General features: G+C 39.6%; 1 protein-coding gene across 6 annotated transcripts in view; it reads left to right on the plus strand.

The window, feature by feature from the left end:
* cnc (NFE2 like bZIP transcription factor cap-n-collar) overlaps positions 1-22335 on the plus strand; it is a 146843-nt gene that overhangs the window by 22618 nt on the left and 101890 nt on the right. The window contains exon 1 of one of the 6 annotated variants that reach the window (XM_087352213.1): positions 8333-8354. The exons of 4 other annotated variants lie outside the window; for them this stretch is intronic. The gene's annotated coding sequence lies outside the window, so the exon portion shown is untranslated. Of the gene's footprint in view, positions 1-8332; positions 8355-12685; positions 12708-22335 lie in introns of those variants that run through there. One more of the 6 variants, XM_087352214.1, reaches the window with a different exon arrangement.

Consider the following 22335-nt stretch of genomic DNA (forward strand, 5'->3'; position numbering starts at 1 on the left):
ACACATACTATTTTTCCACATAGTCCCCATCAACTTGTACGGTTTTACGCCAGCGTGGAACAAGTGCATGCATGCCTTGCCGGTACCAGCTCTTGTCCTGTGCACGTAGCCATGTCCTCACTGCTTGAATCACGCTCTCGTCATCTTCAAATCTTGTTCCGCGGATAGCATCTTTAAGTGGCCCAAAGAGATGGAAGTCGGAGGGTGCCAGATCTGGACTGTAGGGTGGATGGGGTAGCACCGTCCAACCCAATTTGGTGATTTCTTCCCGGGTTCTCAGACTTGTGTGAGGGCGTGCATTGTCGTGCAGGAGCAAAATTTCTGCTGGATGCTTGTGAGGCCGAACTCGTCGAAAACGCTTCTTGAGGGTTTTCAGGGTCCTGATGTACGCGTCTGAATTGATGGTCGCACCTCTTGGCATCACATCCACAAGAATGACCCCATCACTGTCCCAAAAGACAGTCATCATGACTTTTCCGGCGGAGGGAGTTGTCTTGAATTTCTTCTTTCTCGGTGATTGAGGATGATGCCACTCCATTGACTGCCTTTTTGTCTCTGGCTCAAAGTGGTGTATCCAGGTTTCGTCACCTGTAATGATCCGGGACAGAAAGACCTCTCCCTCAGCATCAAAACGCTCCAACAATTCAGAAGAAATCGTTTTCCTTTGAATCCTGTGGTCTGCTGTGAGACTTCGTGGAACCCATCTTGCGCACACCTTCGAATATGCGAGAGCCTGGATAATTGCAATCACACTTCCATTGCTGACTGAAAGCTGTTGGGCCAATTGTCGAGTTGTGATGCGCCGATCCTCACGAATAATGGCATCCGCGCGGTTCAACATGTCTGGAGTGGTGGCTGTGGCAGGACGCCCAGAGCTCGGTTTCTTCACTTCCTGAAGCTTTAACTCTCTTAGCCCAGCGACCAACGGTGCTCCTATCGACTGCACAGCTTCCATACACAGCACACAAACGTTTATGAATGTTCACCACCGTTTCTTTTTCAGCAACAAGGAATTCAATTACAGCTCGTTGCTTGTAACGAGAGTCGTTCACAGACGCTATTTTAACAGTTCACTACAGCTCCGCTATCGGTTAGAATCATTTGAAACTCCGTACACGAACGCGGGAAACATCAAATCTCAAGCATGTAAAAGTACACTTTTCTATCTTCATTATTGGCTGAGAAAAAAAATGTGGGGCATTACTTAATGAGCGACCCTCGTACATTGATGTGATCTGTGTAGTTGATATCTGAAGTCAGAAGGTTTCTGACGGGTGATGGGTTATAATCTGTAATTTCTTACTTTGTCCATAATTTGAATTAAAAATATAAATAAAAGCTAAATTTTAATACGTCTTCAGGTGAAAAGGAAAGGGAAAAAAAACTAGTTGTTCGGCCTTTTGGCTGTCATTTCCATTGTATTTCAAGAGGGAAAATCTGGCTTCCATAATGTATTTTATTTTCACTTTTATTTGTAATGCAAACGATGTAAAAATTAAAAAAATCAATTGCACCTGGTACATCTTGTAGTACTCTGTCGATCATCGTGGCATGTGCTACAGCGGCCAGCCTATTTCAATTCCTGCAATGCAGTGTAATAAACCTACCCTTAGAAGGATCGCCTTGAAGTTTGGGCAGTGGCTGACTTTATTTAGTGTTTCTTCTGTCTGGCCATTGGGGGAAGATCTTTGGTTTCCAGAGCATTTCCAGATAACAGGGAAGAGAGTTTATTTCATCTTCCGGAGACTGATCCGAGGCCTTCCATTACTGACCTACAGGAAACATCACGACATTCTAATGAAAGAACGACACTGACAGCCGAGTAGACACATTGAACTGAAGACAAAATTGGAAGTCGCTGCTCGCAGCTGTACGAGAGGTTTCGAAGATCCCGCTGATGATGCATTATGTAGATACAAGTGACCTGACCCGATTGTCTAAATATGGCGTGTAAAAAGCTGTTTCTTAACATGGCGATGGGATCAGTCGCTCGTGACTGTCTTCCACTTGTTTGTGTGTTCTTACGTCTCCCATGTGATCCCTTCCATTCAGATTTTTCAATAACTATTTGACATGGAGATTTCTGTCTTCTGGGTAGTTGCGCTGTGTAGTCTGGTTGATTGCAGTTGCCAGCTTCAGGGTGAGCATGCATCGATTTGGTGTTTTTGGAAGCCTTGTCTAGAGCAGGTGGTAGGTGGAGAGTTGCACTGGCAACGACAGAGACAAATTTCCAGAAATGGAAATGCTGCAAGGAGACGTATACAGAGTGAATTTCCAATGCCTTCGAATTGTTACCTCACAACCATACTTTTTATCATATGCATGTAAACATCACTCTTTATTTCTCAAGTGTTCTTCATCCTATGCCTTATTCCGTACCTTAATTTCTGTACGTGACTGTACTACATTTCATTGTTTTAAATCAGGCTGTGTATTATGCAACCAGAAATTGTCTCTTGGTCGGTTTATGCACTGCAGTTGCCCGAGCAAATGGATGTTTTTCTAGTGACGTATGCAGCCAGCTGACAGGTGGACTTCATGTCGGCCAGTGGATGAACAGCAAGTGTATCCGTTTAATAAAAAGTGTATTTGATCTAAGATATTTTTCAGTCCCATCTCACTGTCAGGTGTTGATGTTCAGAACTGTTTTACTCACACAGGTGTTATATTCCGCACATGGACGTACCTTAACTTATTCTCGTCCGCGTTAGAATTGCTTTTCTTTTATCGGGCTAATGAGTGATGACCGATTGTAGCTCAGTAAAGCCGGTGGCTGTGAGCAGATTGACGGTACTCGACCTCACACACGTGCATTGGGATTTATTTTACGATATCTCGGACAAATCGACTCTGTTGATCCACTTTCTTTTTTACTTTAGTTCGGATGGTAATGGGGCCGCCACCTCTGAGGGCGAATGCCACTCGATTTTGAGGCTAACGATCATAGCCGTTTGGACCCAGAAGTCAGGGGCGACTCATTAACCTCTGACGTTTTTTTCTTTTGGGAGTGAGATGACTATATTTTAATGAAGGGTATTTTATCCTTGAAAACAAAACGTGAAACATCTGTGCTAAACTACCTAATGGAAAAATTAAATAGTTCTTCAAATGGTTTGCCTTACAGTAACTGGATTTTACTATTTTTAGCCTTCATTTGAACTGTTTATTGTCGAACGTCATATGAAAAATTGATTTGAAATGTGTGTATTTTTAGGCCTTCACCATGTTTGTCGTTATCGCAGTGATGTCAAGGCTAGCAACATTGTGTTATCCTTGCCTTATTCAAATTACGTAATGGAACAGGACAAAAACTAGTGTGATTTTAAAACACAAGGAACGACATTTGCGTTTGTTCTGGTTTTTATTTAACAGTACTGAGACACTGAAGGTCTCATTATAAGCTACAGAAGTTTTATTACGTAATTGGCAAGTGTTTAGTAATACAAAGGAAAATGAAACATAGAATTTAACACTAATGTTAATTCTGTGGTTGAAGGTGAAGTTAAACTTTTAGGCATGTACCGCCTTAAGGAAAGAGCATTTGTATAGAAAAGCTAATGATTATTTACCAATCTCTGTATAGTGTGGAAAGGATTGTGTTTTTCTGAATTCTTCTTCTTGGAAAGTCAGTGAATAATGGTCTCTTTTGAGGTCTAACGTCATATTTTATCACATTTATATCCTTCTGTTATAGGCTGCCCGCAGATGGTTTGCTTTTTAAGATTAGTGACTCGGTTGGGATTGAATTCAGGACCTCGTAATACTTGTACGCTGTCCACTAGATATTAGGTGCGGCCAAGGAATGGTTCTTACAACCGCATAGATTTCCTTTCTTTTACGGAAGACGAATAAAGAATTGGTTTTTATATGGGCCCCGTTAAATACTACGCTGGAAAGTACAAGATAAGTAATAAATAATATTTCGTTTGGTGATATAGGGCGCCTTCATTTTGCCATTATGTAAAATATGTATTATTATATATTTTGCATGACTTTTGCTAAGGGTTGTCATATATAATGAACATTACATTATTTTAGAACTGGCGTGAGTAAAATTTTAAGAAATATTTTATTTTAACCCAGTACATCAATTAGTAGTCACGCCCCGAGAAATGTTTAGAGAATGAAGTTAAAAATTTAGGCTCAGTCTTAAATGCATGTAACATTTGTTTTAATATGAGACTGCATTCAGCTGTTTACCAAGTACTGATCATTGAGTTTGTCCCCTGCGTATGATTTGCATTTGAGACAAAGTAAGGAAGAAAGCTATACAAGCGGCGACCGAGAATATCGTTCTCATAGATGAAATGTTGACATTAAACTACGTTTTCTAGCTTTCTGTGGTGAGGGAGAGCCATGGCGAAAGATATGCTATTTTGTGGGGTTGAGGGAGGACTGGGGGGGGGGGGGGGAAGGGGAGAAACAGCATCACCACTTTGGTTGATTTAGGTCCCAGCTCGGTCTTCTGATAGGGTATTATGACAGTGAAGTCGTTAGGGTGGTAATGAGTAGTAGAGATTAATTTATGATGAAGTAGGTAATTTGGTGGCCTCCAGAGCAAGGGATGATTTTTGGAGCTTTAAATGTAGAAGCTAACAATTGCACACTAGATCTGTAACTTAATCGTAAGGCGTATATGGCTCTGATGTCGAACCTGACGGGCCACTGGTAGGCGTGTTTCCTGGTTTCTACCATTGTACTTCAAGAGGAACCAGGTCGTGAACATTCGATTAAATCTGTCGGTCATAAAGGTGAATTATGTATTATTTGATTTCCTTTTTGGGGCGTGGGAATGGTCTGTACATTTAATTGTATGTATATGTCCGAAGCAGAAACGTTTTTGATTTTTGCCCACGAAGTTGACGTATGTGAAATTGCGCCTAAAGAAATTCCGCTCGTTGTTCATGGTCTACAAAGTACGTTGTTCGTCCGCCTGAATTTGAATTTATTGCACAAGATTGTAAAGTCTGATTAGTTCTGCAAGTGCGTTCTGGCACCTTGATACAAGAAGGCTCCCATGCCTGATACTTGTTTCTCTAATATTATTATTCTTCTTGATTTTGTTGCCCTAACATCTGAAGTAACTTCTCATTATGCAGTTGTATTTCTCGTCCTCATTTATTAATTTTTTCTTAGATTCAGATGTCTTTTGACGTTGATTTCAAACTACCTTTTCATTTTAGGCGAGAGCTCAGTTTCGCACTGAGTTAAGAGAATGCGTTTTGTAAATTCTAACCTTTAAGTTTAAGTGACGGGTAATTAGACATTCTGAACTCAGTGGTAGCACGCTTTCCCGGATTTTAACTTCTTCTTTATTTCTTTGTGAACACATTTTATATTTGTTCTTGCATTCCCAGATACGATTAGTTGAAGCAGTGTCGTCGAATATTTCTCTGGTTTACTACACAACTGTTTACTACACAACTGACATCGTTCAAAGTACAGCGAAGTTTTTTTTTATAGAGTATTTCGTGGAAGTGTATCGCCGGAGGCCACAGCCAATATTTTCTACGTCGCTCTGACGTCCTTTCTTCAAAGCTCAGGGCACAAGGACTTCGAATCGAAGGGGGAGGGATGCTGTTTTAGACATTTATTTGATTCGATTCCATTGCTTGCTGAGGGTAACAAAATCTTTGTTTGTGGAGTGAGGAGGGGGACATCGATGAAAGAATGCGGAGAACAAAGAATTGTCGCCGACCTTGTGATTTTAACGGCCGAGGTACAGTGTTCAGCGACATCGCCACGAGCGTCGTAATAAGCATTTTTTCCGACTCTGTACACGCGTTTGACATGTGGATGCTGTTTATTGTTTCGTAGAGTAATGAACTCTCTCTCTAAATTGTTATTGAACGCTCTTGCCATGACCTTGGAAGTTTCTAAATGCAGGATGTAAACATAAAAGAATCAGCACGTCTTTGTGTTCCACGTAGGTGGTAGAATGTGTGCCAAGATGACAGTTTTTTAGACGTGATTCAAGAGTTTACGGCTAGATGGCGTGTGTACTGGGACTTCTCTCGAGTCTTGGATATTAGTTTTGGTTACCTGTCGGTAGATAGTGCTGTTGTCTCCAGTTACTGCGCATAACTAGTATTTTAATGGTCTTGTTGATGACGATTTTCTTGTAGGATTTCCTTGTTTGTTTAGTCATTTGGAACCATGTTCACATCTAAAACTGGAAATAAATATGTTTGTTTGCTTTTGGGCGTAATTTTTAAAACTAATTACCAATAAGAAAATTGCTGACATGGAACTGTAACAGGAACCGAAGCAGCTCGGTCGGTATAGTGATCAGCTACAGTATGTACTACCGGGGTTTGGTTCCCGACAGGGATAAATGTTGTCTTGTCCAGGCCGGCTCTGGAGCCCATCCAGTCTTGTTCGGGGCGGGGGGGGGGGGGGTTGCTGTTTCCTCCACAAGGAGGCCGGACCGTGAGGCTAACCTCTTGCATCCGTGCCGAGATTAAGTAAGCCTGTATGCACTGCTCCATACGTTTTACGGTGTTGTGCTTAGGATAGGAGCGGCTTTAACTTTTCTTTATTTTATTTTGTATTTTTTGGGGATGTAAGGCATGAGGCTGTGAACAGTACATTTCTCTGTGGTTGGCGTTTTGCCCTGTGCTCACCCACGAGGCAGCCTTCACCTTGAACTGAAGCGGTGTGAAACTAAATGTCATTCACATTTGAAGTTAAAAGTAAAATTAATGGAAAATGGCCAATTTCGGTGCATGGCCCGTAGGTACGTCCCAGGGCAACACGAGTTTTGCTTCTGCATTTCTAAAGCAGTTAATATCAGAGCTCGGTTTGCCGAAGGTTCCAAGTTGCCTTCGGTTATTCGTAGTTCGTAATGAACAGGACAAAACAGCTGCAATGCCTGCGTTGTGCAATGTCTGACATTGCCGTATTTGGTGGGGGTAGCCCAGGTCGATTGCATAACTGTGTGTCAGAACTAATATTTTATTTTTGGGACGGTGTATGAGTCATTTTACCGAAGAGGTAATTAAGAAGTTTGTAGTCAGATTCTTCGTTGAAATGTTGAGTTGAGTTACCAGTCTCTGGGAACATAACATATTCATGAACTGGGATATTAGTATCGAGGATTTAGGTGTCGCTGTAAATGCGCTGTGCAAGGAGTGGGTGTAGGCTATATGAACGGTGAGATCGTGGGTTCGAATTGCGCTCGAACCATAGCCTTGCGCTTTTGTTATATGATGTGCTGTATGGCGTAATAGAGACTTTGTGACCGGCCGCCCTGTCTTCGTGAGGTATTTGTCAAGTTTGGCTGTGAATTCATTTTTCTTGACTAGAAGCATTTGGTAGGTGACAGTTATGTTCGAGGTTTCCAGTGTTTTTAATCCAGAGCATTTTAAACTCGACTGAAGAGATTGCTATTAAATTTGATATCGAGGGGTTTTAAGAAAAACTGTCAAACCATTTCAGTTCAGGTTGAAACTAGGCTATGACTGGCCCTTTATACGAAATAACTCCAGCCATTCGGAAAAGTCAGATTCTGGTGAACATGACGCGGTTTTGCACAAAGTGCTTAATGAGAAGTCTTGCCTGTTAGTCTGAATGTTTAATTTCGAAATTGTCGATGGAAGATACCTTCAGGTGTAATATGATAGAAGATTACCGGCGTTTCGGAGGTACTTGTATTCTCTATCATCAGGTGAAACGTCGGTGAGCTTCCAACTACAGCATCCCAGAACCTGAAATTTACCGCACTGATTTCTAATTTAACTAATCTTGCAAGAGCAGTGATCAAGCTTTGCGCTCTCAGTTTTTGGGAGAGATGAAATGTCGTTAGCTGAAAACACTTTCTTGTACCAGGCAAACTAAAGTTGGTGCGTTGTGCGCATGACTTCTTTGTAGAGACATTCTCCTCTACGTGTACATATTAGAAGTGAGCGGTAATTTCTGTCAGTTTTTTCCCTATACATATTTTCCACGCGTGACCCTTCTCTTGCCCACTGTGTCCACAAAAGACCACCATTGTCTGCTTGAAAAAAGGAACGTTGTGATTGGTTAGTTGGTTTGATTTGTTCGCGGCCTCAAGTTGCCACTTAACTTACGCGACTAGCCAACTCCGAAGTCTGTTGTTGGCTGTCAAGGCTAAATTTAATTATTATTGACGAGCTTTTCAAGTACGAATACATCTCTAGGCGTCTTTCTAGACGACTGACCACGTCATCATATATAAAGTTAAAAAAAATAGTATGAAGTCCCTACCTCGTAATGTAATGGAAGTTTTAATGTAAGTACTCGCTGTAAGATCCAGTGTGTGGTTTACGGAAAAAGACAAATAAATTGAAACTTTGAGTTACTTTAATATTCAGCGTTGTACCTTTCGAAAAACGGTAAGTTTTTTTGCGTTTATGTGGGGCAGAATATACTTTGTGGATTTCTCTATGTTCTGTGCAGTATTCAGGGAACAGTCATGATTTTAACACATGTTTTACCTTTTCAGACCCAGTGCATATATCGATTATCCCTTTTGTTCGCACACTGTGGCATATTTGTGATATTGATTTGTATGCTGTATGTGTACATGCCGTTCTGTCGAAAGGATACCATCTTTGTTATTAATGTGAGAGAGACGCCGTGTCGCGCCGTGTTACACTGGAACACAAAAGGTGCGTTTGTGCGCATGGTTCTTGAAGAATGATTAGACTTATCGGATGATGGAAAGTGGGCAGGGAAGTAGACCACAATCCGAATAATGTGGAACCTGAGCAACTGTGGTACATACGTTTGGAATTTAAACTTCATTTCGGCGAGTGCCGTAAACCGGGGGGCGTTAAAGTGAAGCCACGTCTCGCGCAATGTGACGAAATAACGTCGTGCATTGGCGCCACTTCTTCGAATGCCACCAGTTAGTGAGTACGTTTGGTTTCAAATTGTGATGCGAACTGCAAATAAGCCTATAACGTCCGCAGACATTCACATGTTTTTTTTCGATTCAGTGCTAAATTGTGTAATTTTTTGATACACTTTTAACAACCTCTGGGGATGGCGAAAATGATGCCGAAACATGTCTGGTCAACAGATAGAATATTTTAATTGCGTAATTGTAATTGTATATCAGTAAGTACAGTTGCATATCGATGGTTAAAATATACGATATTAATGATATAGTCTTTTTCAACAGTAGTGAGTTCAGCTCTTATTATTTTTGTTGAACGATTCTGTCGAATGTATTGCAGTTGGCGGCTTCGAACATACGATGTAGCCTGATAGAGAAACTACAACGTAACTGCGCCATCTATAAACTTTTCCCCTGACATTTAAGCAGTAATGAGTTCTGCAGAGTAATTCGTACCGTTTATTAACGACGACATTGATGATTCATGATGATGATGATCATCATCATCAGTGTTGCCGTACGCCAACGAACAATCGTCATGAAATCTGCCTATCCGTTTTTTTATTTGCGCCATCAAGTGAAATCTCTGCCGCTATAGACATAAGCCCCTTGTTATATGCAACACAAATCACAGTTACGATGTTTCAGTTGCATATGCGATTAGGTATGCGTTAACCTGCTATTTGCAATTTGTGTTAAAGCGTTATTTCTTTTGTGTATTTACTTTACATTCCAATACAACTTATTACAATGTGGAACATTAAATATAGAAGGTTAGTTGTTCGGCATCTTATGAATGTCACCACTAGAGGGCATTCATTTTGAAGTAAACCGTACTTCTTATGCGACTAAATATGTCGTATTTACATACAATATTTAAAATGTGTTAAAATTATACTTTGGAAGGAAGTGTTGTTGAAAATGTGTTAGTAGGCCATTGTTTGTTATGTGCTGAATATATTTGACGTGAACTTTCTTAAAATTATCATCACTTTTCTATTCATAAAAATTCTTCTGATTATGTGCACTCATTTTACTGCACAATATGGCCGTGTTCTGAAATGAAATAAAATGACAAGTAAAATAAATGTGTGATAATGACTTTATGTGTTGTGTTAAACAGGTATTTGATTTTTAAAGTCGTGTAGGACTGCAAATTAAATCATAGCGTACATAATAAACGGTCCAATTAAGCTTCTGTGCTGTAGTGCAATAGTAAATTATCTCATTTACCATGAACTAAGCTAAGAATGATGATTGGTTCATAACGTAGAAGTTTCGATATTATTCCAGTTTCCGAAACAGTTGACAGATTAAAATACGTTTCTGATAAATTCCAAGTACAAGAAACTACTCCATGCTTTTCAGTTCAAAATATACGGCAAAACGAGGGGCCTGTGTCTTGGAAATGACCTATTTTTTCTGTTTTTATTTTTTTAAACGACGAAGCTGTATTCGGGCGATGACGTAGGAGTGGCCTGTCAACGCTGACATTCAAACCGCATTAGAAAATTTCTGTGTCAGCATCATTCTTTAATAAACTACTGAGATATATTGACATACAGAATGTGTCATTTAAAACGCCTTCCAGCTGCTACGGTTTACAAAAAATATCAACAGAAGCAGGTACACCCCCGTGTGGCACACAGTCTCAAAACCCTCTGTGACATTGTGGTCAGGGTCATCCTTGTTGCTAGGCCTTTGTTCATGCCATTTACACAAAAGCTGTTCAGGTGCGAACAGTGGCGTATTCAAGAGCTGAACGTGTGTTTATTATTGAACATTACTTTGCATCAGATTCGTTTGCTGGTGTAGTGAGGAAAGTACCGAATAAGACAACTATACACAGACTGGTAACATAATTTTGGGACACTGGAAGTTGTCTGTGACAAGTGCTTGTCGGACGACAAAACAGCTGAAATTTCGGCCCTGCCAATTAGCGGCGACAGCGGGATACAAGAATTCATTCGTTTCGTGATGTTGCGTTTTAAATGGAGAACACTGTACTATACAAGTCCTTTTCTAAGGCGATGTTGCAATCCAATGTTGCCGTCTCCCTTTCCTTATATCTTTCGTCACGTTCTCTTGAAATAAGCGAACGAGGAAACTGAAAAAAATCCAGTTTGTGTGTTTTGTTTCAACCCTGCTATAAATGTCTTTCTTAGTTCCTGTCAGTATGACTTCCTCGAGCATTGAACCCTTGGCGTCTCTGTTTACGAAATGTAGCCCTAGCTGGTCGGCCATCATACCCATGGAGTGAGCCTATATTTTAACCAATCGCCTTCCGCGGTCAGATTCTCGTAGCTGCTGGAGACTGTCATACTTACAAGAGTGGGAGGCAGGTTAGAAATACACATTACCATGTACTTTTTAGCCAGTGGGTCACGAATTAATCATCTTTGTAGGTCATTTTTGACAGAAAGTAATTTTGGGAGAAGAGGCGATGAATAATATTGTATAGTCTCTGTATGATGGGTTTGTCGGATGAACCAGGTTACGCCGTAACCTTTGAAAACATCTCTCGAAGTTCATTTGTTTTTTTGTTTACATACATTTGGAGAAAATGATTGCGTAATTTTATTAATTAGTATCAAACTTTTTTTTACTGAATTCTAGTTGTTGGAATGGGTGATACACGTATTTTACTTCTGAATGAAGTGCCAGTTCATATAAACCAAACGTTGTTTGTTTATTGCATAGGTCTGTTGCCATCAAAACTCTAATAATAATGTCAAAATACCGTGTTTTGCAGCGCTAGTAAGAAGAGAATGCATTTGAAATATGAACGTAGTTTTACAGCAGTGATGTAGGATTTTATATTTTCACGACGGCGAGTCTGAAGATGGCTGTCTTCTGGGTTGTTGTGCCGTGTAGTCTGGTAGAACTTTACCGACGTTTCAGAAGTCCTTGCTGCCGCCATCATCAGGGCGTGATTTGCGCATGCGTAAGCCCCCTATTCCTGAGTGAAGAAAATTGATATTTATCACACGTCTTTGTTGCTTTCCGCTGTTCGTAGTGTCGTTATTCATTTGTTTGTTTTGTTGTTAGTTCCTGTTTTATGACTTCTAGTGTTGTGAATCACTGCCAGTAAATTGGAACAAGCACCACATTTTTCGGTCTGCCTGTAGTGCAGCACGTGACTTAAGCCTCATACGTCACAGGGACTTACTTAGCTCTCCCGTACAGTAGATAGGAAGAAAAAACCGATAGACTTGCGTGCTAGGTCTGTAAAATAGTCATACGGCATCCCATTACCTGGTACTGGTACTAATTGTCTACAAACACTTGAGTGCTGTAAGATATTTTTTAAAATTTATATTGGTACAGTAACTTGTTTAAACCTGCCGTTCGACTTCTATTTCAGGTAAACAGTTCTCTGTTTACAACGTTGCGTGCAGGTAATTCTGGGCTCGTTTGTAAGATAAAAACTTAATTACATCTGCTGCACGTATGTTAAGATATGGACGTTTTATTCCATTTGCTTTCCGTGCAGCGTGTTTGTTATCTTATCTAATGTGTAGAACAGGCTTTGAGGTGTATGAGAGATATTAGTACGTGTGTCCGTCTTCGTACACAATGCGAATGCTTTCTCGAACTTCACACTACTCGTAAAATAGAAGAATACTTTATCAGTTTGTTCTGTGCAGAAGAGGAGAATCGTTCAGTGTGTTAAGTAAGCATCAGAAACATAGCTTATCAAATTTGTCAGCTTTTCTTACGTGTTTTCAAATTAGGTTGGTGTCATTGTCAGATGGAAAGATCAGAAATTAGTTTGTCAGGCATCATTCCACGTTGAAGGTTGAACCTTAGACTGAAGCTGACTCCATGGAGCCGTGTCCTTGAAAAGGTACGCTAATATTCCTTCAGCTCGCCGAGAAATTCCCCGCCGTGTATGGGACCCGTCACATTATCTTTCCTGAGACAGATCGATGTAACCCACATACTTATATCACATTTCTTTTAAGATCCAATTTAATATTATATCTCCATCTACGTCTTGTTTTCCATTTGGATTTCTCGACTTTACTCCTGTTTTAAAATGCATATTTGTGTTTGTTTTTTAGGAGGAATAGTGCTCTGATAACGAACAGCAAAGAAAACCCTATTTGTGCTCAGTACTTCTGTTTCCTTATGTTGCGCCATATTGTGGTATGTTTTAATGTCTTGTTCTGAAAAGAAGAACAACTCTTTGAATAACTATCGACCGAAATACGCGAACACGCTTTGACCCTGAAGACGGAGTTTATTCGTTCTATGGATACATTTGAAACTGTCGACAAGACTTTTTCGGTATCCAAGCCTTGTAGACGGCAGTCGACAACTTTCTCTTGTTTTTTATGTTTGTTTTTATTCATGATGGCAGCTCCTAAATTAGAGTATTCTGTGTGTAGACTCCGTTAGAGCAAAATGCCACTTTTTCAGAATGCAAATGGTCGCTGACGGCAAAGCCGCGTCTTTGTTACTGACAGACGGGTTTGTGCGAGGGCAGAATAAGAAATTCTGGGACTTGTGCTGTAGGGTTTGTAATGAAATGAACGCGCACGGCGTATGAAGCATAGTTACATGGAGGACTTGAGGTTTTCACGACGGTGAGCCCGAAGGTGGGTTGTCTTATGTAGCGGCGTGTAGTCTGGTAGAAGTTACCATCTTCATGGGGGTCTATGTTGGTATTCAGTTATTTTATTTTATATTATTATAATAGAGGAGACCTGAAGTAGGGCAATTCCATGACATGGAATTTATCATTTCTCAGGAAGTTTATAGTTTTGAAATTAATCGAACATTCATGGCGATCGAACTGTTTGAGAATTTCTGGGAAGATCTGATGTCCGTTTTTAATGACGACGATGATCAGAACTGGTGCACTGCCCATAGATATCACCGAGCAAAAATTTTCGGTCTTTATCCATCACGCCTAACAACTGAAGATCTCGACTAAGTGGGAGGGGACATTTTTGAATAACCTCATTCCTTATAACTCAGACCGAGCTGCCAGCGATGTCCTGACTTTTGGACCGCCGAAAATGGTGATGGGAGACAATTTTTCGATCACGGGGAATAGGACCAACAGAATGTTGTCTTATCTTGGGGAGGCTTCGCCCTGATGTTCGAGGCTTTAAGCTCTTCCGAACTGGCACATCTCAAAGACAGCCATCTTCATACTCATTGCCGTGAGAACCTCAAAAATCTCACCTGTGTTTAAGAATCTTCTACAGCTATGGGAAATAAGTCAAATTGGAGGATGATTGGTCTATCTCGAGAAATAAGTACATGCCAGTACTCTTCCTGTATATTTAAGTAGCCGTGGACATCTGTTCACGCACGTGGTATTTAACCCTTCTTTCTCTCTTGAACTTCGGTCAGTGACAGGACGCCTGTGATGCGTGGTTTATTTGAACTAGGTACAGAAGTGGCCATTATCGGTTGTGAGATTGTCTGCGGTTGGACGGGATAAACTTAGGATTTCTTATACCCGAGAGTGAGTGAGAATTTCCTTGTCAGTTCTGTATTATGCTGGAATGTGTGTGTGTGTGTGTTTTTTTTTACTGACAATTCGTATCCTGCTATTTTTTGCAGTTTGTAATTTTATTACGTCACCTAATTCGTTATCGGATAAGGAAACCCGATCAGAACAAGATGATAATATTGCACGTGTAAGAAAAGAAGAGTGGAAAGAAGTTGCATTGTGTTGTCTGTGCAGTGCATTTAACTTTCTTAAAAAGTTTGGTGTTACGGATTTAAGGTAATTATGTATTCACGAAGATTCCGTACAGAAGACATTTGTTTCTTCACATTAAAATTAAAGAAACTTCATGGATCAGAATCCTTCGGTAGAAGCTAATAGTCGCTCATCTAGTCTACAGATCTCTCATATTTTTTGGAACCCGAGACTTGTCCTGTTCCGGATGAATCGAATTAACATAGCACTGTTTCTATAAGACTCATTTAAATACGTTTGCGTATAAATCTTACTAGTGGTTATTTTCAGCTTTTACAGCTAGAACAGTAGGCAACCCATTGGGTTTTAGGCACGAGGTCGACGTTGGCTGATTGCTGGATTGAGAATTTTGATCTCTTTTTAACATAGGCAGTCGATAGTGCAGCGTAATTTCCGTTTTAAAACATTGGAATGGCATCGACTGAGCCGCCGACTATAGGGATGGATTGGTAGTTCCCTGAAGCATGGATAGGTAGCGCTTGTTTCTGTTCCATACACCTGTTTCGATGTAAATGCCCCCACAATCTTGCTGATGAAAAGGTGGCAACATTTTTACAATAAATTCCTTTTTGTGTAATAAGCACTCGTTTCCAAATCGCAAAACAACCATTTTAGCAGGAAAAGATGTAATGACAACGGTAGGATTACAAAGGGTCTACTGTTTCGGTAACAACATGCACGTGTTAGTGGTTGGAACCACTGATTTCCGAGCATTGTAAAAATAACCCGGGAGGATTAATTACAAATGATGTTTGATTTAGATACCCTTTACACACGTTTATGTGATAACTATGATCTTTATATCAACATTTGGGAAGCACCGGAACGTAGGATTCGAAGGAAAAAGACCTTGGCAACATTACTTGCAAACACCTCAGTTTGTAGTTTAGTTTTCCTGCCCCATCCTGATACCAGGACAGTAGCTTGAAATAGGTCGTGACAACATACAAATTCTTCCTTAATTAATTTGCATGGCTGCAACACTGATTAATAACTGAGTTTCAAAATTAATTATTTTCAAACTCAGTTGTACACACAACAATTATACTTGTTGTGTGTACAACTTTCTTTTCAGAGAACTGTGCACAGTAAACGCATGTAAATTACAGAATATGGAGTGTCATGAGGCTGTATAGGGCTGTTTCATTGAAATAGAAAACATTCAGAATGTAAAATTTGAGGTTTTTACAGCAGTGAGTATGAAGATTTCTGTCTTCTGGGTTGTTGCGCTGTGTAGTCTGGTCGATGTTAACCAATATTGGCATATTCATCGCCCTGATGATGGAGGCAGTATGATCTCTGAAACGTTGGTAAACATCGTCCAGACTACACAGCGCAACAACCCAGAAGACAGAAATCTTCATAGCGTAGATAACTTAGAAAGAATCGCCCTGATGACGGAGGCAGTATGACCTCCGAAACGTTGGTAAACATCTACCAGATTACACAACGCAACAGCCCAGAGGACAGAAATCTTCATAGCGTAGATAACTTAGAAAGAATCGCCCTGATGACGGAGGCAGTATGACCTCCGAAACGTTGGTTAACATCGACCAGACTACACAGCACAACAACCCAGAAGACAGAAATCTTCACAGCGTAGATAACTTAGAAAGAATCGCCCTGATGACGGAGGCAGTATGACCTCCGAAACGTTGGTTAACATCGACCAGACTACACAGCTCAACAACCCAGAAGACAGAAATCTTTATCGCCCTGATGACGGAGGCAGTATGATCTCCGAAACGTTGGTTAACATCGACCAGACTACACAGCGCAACAACCCAGAGGACAGAACTCTTCAATGATATTTGAGGTTCTCACGGCGTTGAAGTTGTCGATGTTGGCCTTCCAATTGTGATGCCGTGCGATTTCTTACGTAGATACCATCGTTTCAGGTCTACAAGTCCATACGGCGCTACAACCCAAAGACAAACATCTACAAGATAAATAACGTTTAAAATATAGTCCTAGGTATTACATATTCGATCTATAGACGTGCATTAGGCTGTAGCGTGTAACATCGGGTTTGTCGGTATACGGTAAGCCTATGTCATCTCTCGCAGGTAGACCGATATCACTTTTAGGGCGTGAATAGGAAGAACACTTAAAGTCGTCCTTTATTATCCGTTTTCAGTCCTAACGTCAATCTCCCCACAGTGAACTTGCAAGAACAGTTGTTCCTAACTCAAGTGGATGCATTCTTTGACGAGCTAAGGCGATGTCTCAGTACCGACACTCGTCAGCACTGTTGTCATCACAGGTGAAATCGTTATAATGAAGGCGTGTTGATGTGAGCAGAGGAAAACCCGGGCGCATTCTTAACCCCGGTATTGGGTGGAGGAAAGTCCGGTCTCAGTACCCCCGAAAAAGAAAACACGGTACTCTTTGGATCGGTTTGGACGTGCCTCTTCCGGCAGTCGAACCCAGAATATTAACGTATCTATGAGTCTTAGTTCATATCAAAATACTCGCGGAATAGAGGTGAAGTCTGGAGGTTTACAGGTTAGAGTAATCTGCCGTTAGCTCGGATGCTCAAGAAATCAACTGCAATCCGAAGATACATCGTTGTTATCACAGAGATTACTGTTGGATTATCCGAATCCATTTCGCATCCTCATGGCCTATTTTGTGTTTATTTTAATCTTATACTCGCATCTAAATCCCGTCTTCCGAGTGGCCTCATCCCTTGCCGTTTTCTCGTGTCATTAACAATTTCTTTGCATCTAGCCTTCAATTTACGTTATAGACGATCAGATTATACTGGAGTAATTAGATCTAATCGGCGAGGTATGCTAACCGCTATTTTGAAAATACGTTAAGTCGAAAATATGAATTGATCCTATCTACTTTAAATTTTAGAACACTTTATTCCAGACGACGACATCTCGATGCGTTATTTCTTGTTAATGTCTTTAAAGGCAAAATAAATTGCCATTCCATTATGGACGCTGTTGGTTTACGTGTGCCGGCGAGGCAAATAAGAGAATTTTCTACTTTTAATGTGAGCAGTGCACTAAGACATAATCCTTCAGCCAGGTGCGTCATCGCTGCAAATGACGTATGTAAATCTTTGGACGTATTTAGCATAAACATTGTCTCTCTTGAGGACACGTTCTCAATAAGGGAAATGATCTAGATAGGTGTCTCATAGATGATCTAGCTTCGTTATCTGTTTTTTATATTTGTTTAACGTTTTACAATTATATTAGTGTTCCCTAAGTGGATTATTTGTTTTTATTTATATTTCTTCATTTATTTTGCTTTGTGTTAATATTGTTTCTATTTTGGGTTTGCCTGTACTTGGCAGTTATATTCAATACTGTACCTGTATAAGTTTAGTTAATCTGTTTGTGTACTATTTTTCATTATTATTTTATTATTATTGTATGTATTATCAGTGTTTGCCTGTTATTGGCTTCTTGCTGTTGGCAAACACGTAAATAAATTAATTAAATTGAATTGAATTGAATTGAATTGAATCTTGAAAATACTTTTAGTTAACCCATATTTTGAAAATATTTTGAATGTAATAGCGTTTCCTGTATGAGTGGGAGCTCTCTGTAGCCTATAGGCATAAGCTAATTAATTTATAAGCGAGAATTGAAATTATTTAGGTCTATAACTGTTTTTGACAATTTCAGTTTTTGTTTTCAATTCCGTAGAAGTTAACTGTAAAAAAATTCTTGCAATTATAGTTAGGTCCAGTATGTTTTAGTTTATTGCTGTTGTGGGCAGGTGATAATTTTTAAACGATGATGATAATGTTGGAGTCATTGTGGTGATAATAAGTTTCGCAGAATTGCATTTAGTTTATTTTATTCGTAGAATTATTCCCTTATATTGTCATGAACTTTCGTTGTTCCCATAAGTCCTGCTGCAATTTGGGTATACTTCCATATAGTAACAAAAACAACATTTCGGTCACCTGGGTTTGGTGTTTTTTCCTTTCAACTTCCATGATGTGACAAGAAGTGACTGACACATTCTTCGAATGCCGTCTGATGCTGTGACTTGACGAAAAACGGTTACACTTGACTCTGACCGAAGGATAGCTGTTAAACCGCTGTGGTAGTGTAGAAAGAAACCCATGTTCAAGAATATGTTGATCGCGTTGTCCTCTCCTGTTTCTGTCTTGGGCTAAATGTAATTACATTACAGTGTAATGTGTTATTCTTTCTGTATCTTTCCTTTGTAATGTGTGTTAGAGGTCTCTCAGGGCAGGCATGTAGCACGCAGAGAACACGTACATACAGTGTATTATAAGGTAGTATATTTGCGTCATATTGTGAATTAGGTTAATATTTTAATATTTTCCGTCAAATCACAATTTTTAATAAGATAATAAAATATAAAATATTTAAAATATCATTTCGCGTTCCGCATGAAATGATCGATTTACAAATTCAGTATTAAACCTCGACCCGACACAGTAATACTTCTAGATGTCTTCCGCTAGACACTTCATGTCTCTATCAACTCATCACCGACTAATATTGAACATCAGATGAACCACGCCATATAAAAACAATACCTTCGTTCTAATATATAAGAGTAATCTGATAAGAACAGCTTCAATAAACTGCATAACATTGTAAAGGATTGTAATTCGAGTTTTAAATTTACCAATCTATTTTATACCTGAGGACGGTTAAATATAACCGAAACATGTCGTAAGAGACGTTCCAATGTGTAAATCGATCATTCGATGCGGAACGTGAAATGATATTTTAAATATTTTATATTTTATTATCTTATTAAAAATTGTGATTTGACGGAAAATATTAAAATATTAATACGTGTATTAGTTGAAAAACCTGAAGGGTAGATACCAATTGGGAAACTTAGAAGTATATAGGAGGATAATATTAAAATGAATAATAAAAAATGGGTTATGAGGGTGCTGACTGCATATGTGTGGCTCGGGATAGGAACTCGTGACTGGCGCTTGTGAACACCGCAGAGGAACTTGGCGTTTTGTGAAAGGCTACCAATTTCTTGTCCACCTCAACGACTGTCGGATCTGAAGAACTTTTTGTTAGTTTCTGAAGGAGGGTTTTGCTCGATGGAAATACTGCCTGAGTGACCTCAGATCTTGTGGGCTTTGCCATTTGTCTTGTCACTGTATGTTAATTGCTTTAATTATTTACGTACGTAGTTTATATCAGTAGCTAACCGTAATTGCTTCAGATTTAGACTTATTCACTACGTTATTTTACATGTATCATATTTGCAGTTGCAAATACTGGTGTAGAAGCCAGATCGTGTGGAAATGCAGTAGTGTTAAATCACATTGTTGTGATTGTTTTTTGGGGGGTGGGGGGGAATTTAATAATTCTAAAAATTTATTTTATATTCCTCCAGTTTCAGTGGTCCGGCGGCGCACTAGTAGCCAGACCGGGGCATTCGGCAGCTGTGTTACGCGTGCTTCAGTAATCATCTGGCAATTTGAAATTTCGAGTTAAAAAGTTTAAAATTTTGTTGCTGTGATTTCTGTTCGTGTTAATGTGATTCCTGGCGTGATGCATATTTTGTGTAGGCGTGATTCTGGTTTGAGCATGAAGCTGTTTTTGTCCAAAATACCCTTTTGATCTTTCAAGACGTACGAGGCAAGAGTCATTTGTCATTTTCTGTCACATGCTTCTCAAGAAGTTTCTTCTAGTCTGATGTCCTTTATACGGAGACGCTCTTTTCTCTCGCCTGCACGTGTTAAGCCAAGTTTCCGTTTGTCGATGGCCGGTGTTCTGTGTTCCCTCTCAGGGGAATTTCGTTAAAGACGACCGCGGAGTTTTGCGACGGGGTGAGTGCTAGTAGTTTCTTTTGTACTCGCGCCCTTACGAAATTAAATTAATATACGTGCAAACCACTGAAATTTTCTGTTGCCACAAAGTCAATAGCATTTCAGATTTCATATTCTCATTGGATATTGTACCTTGTAGTCTCGTAGAAATTGTCCGATGTTTCAGAGGTTCTTACTGTCTCCATCATGAAGGTGAAAATACTTTTAGCGCGCGGCGTGCTCATAACACAGCTTAAGATAGGGTCTAGCCATATGCTTTTGTCAACATGGTACCGAACTTTTGATTTCCATAAAAGACGAGAATTTTTTGAACAGCTGAGAGACATTTGGCATTTTGAGCTCATTGTTTTCGATATTTATCGTTATATAGCCTGTTTCACATTGCACGAGTATGTTACTGAGTTCACGTCTACAATATTTTGCAGTTGAATATATTATTATAATACATAAACATTAATTAACTGGAAAATGCTAGAAGTAGATCTAATGATCCATTCCGCCTATTTATTGACATAGATCAGTTTGTGGATACGTGTAGACATCGCTTTTTTGTTTCGACATCAGCGCATTGAATAGGAAATGAAAATATTAGTGCACTGAAGGATATTGAATATTCCGAAACTTTTATATAGTGTCCGCGTTAGTTTTAAAATAAGATCTTAAAATAGTGATGAGAATGTGGACTGGATTTATGTGGTTCAGGGCGTGGCCTTTGGCTTACTCTTTATCGCTGTAATGAACCTTTCTATAAAAGGCGGGAAATTTTTTGACTTGCTGAATGATTATTATTAGCTTTTCTATAAGGAATGGCCGACAGAATTATTATGTACGGAATGACGTTGCCTAAGTGCTGAAGTAGCTAGCTGGTCACTAAAACGCGCAAAGATTCTAAAGTCAGAACCTCATCATTACTACAGGTACATAAATTGTGTTTAACTTTTGCGTTTCGTAAGACGAGATTACCTTTTTGTAGTATCCATTGTATTTTCTGTCCTAAAAATTGTAACTTAAATTTATGTATTCATACGAAAAACGTACAGAAAGAAACACTGTGTGGTCTGTTTCTCACTCAAGAAATTGGTTTATAGACCAACCTTCACTTTGTTGACAGACCTCACCATGTTAAGATCCGAAGTCTTTGTTCCGGGTGCCTTCAATGTCATATGAATATCATGCCAGCTAAAATTGTTTTGACTCAATTTACATCCTCTTTAAATTTATGCCAAGGCCGATAATATGCCTGCGCGCTATTTTGTAACGCGATTAAGTACATAAATTACTCAGTAAAATCATTTGTCGTTTAAATATTTGGTGCGCATAGAATGTGGCCCTGTTAAACAATATAAAAGTAATTAAAATTTTCATACGAAGAAATTCCTTTGGTGTCAGGAGTTTTCAAGTCGTTTTGTTAGGAGAGGCGTGGCTTAATAAGACTCGGTTTAATAGGCATACTTTACTGTTTAATTTTAAGGCAGGAAATAACAAAGGTAACGAAAGGTGACTTAGGCTTGCTGTGTGAAATTGTCTGCACGCTATAGACTTGAATTCAAGAGGTATAATACCTGATTTGAATCTTGACATGGCTGTTCTAACTGAAGGTTTTCGTGGTAATAATTTAAAACAGGGCAACACTAAACCCCCCGGCCATACGTAGGACCTCCCTCCTACCCAATATTCATGATCGTTTCCAAATGTCCGGTGCTGCATGGCATGACATTTTAACAGCTTCGTTCAGCAGTCAAAGAATGAATCTCTATCGAAATGGGTTGTTACGTCTTTGCCACGGACAGATGTTTAATCGAATGAACCCCAAAATTATGTTTAAAAGATTACTGAAAATGAATTTTGTGTTGGAGCAGACCGCAGTCTTTAATTCGTGAAGCGTAAGCACAGACAATGTAACGAATTAATTTTCGTTTTATGACGTTAAGTTTCTTATCTTCGTCGTAATAATAC

The sequence above is a fragment of the Zootermopsis nevadensis genome, unplaced genomic scaffold, assembly GCF_977971745.1.
Source record: "Zootermopsis nevadensis isolate Lab colony 2312 unplaced genomic scaffold, Znev_1.0 Znev_ptg000020l, whole genome shotgun sequence".
Classification (NCBI taxonomy): Eukaryota; Metazoa; Arthropoda; class Insecta; order Blattodea; family Termopsidae; genus Zootermopsis; species Zootermopsis nevadensis.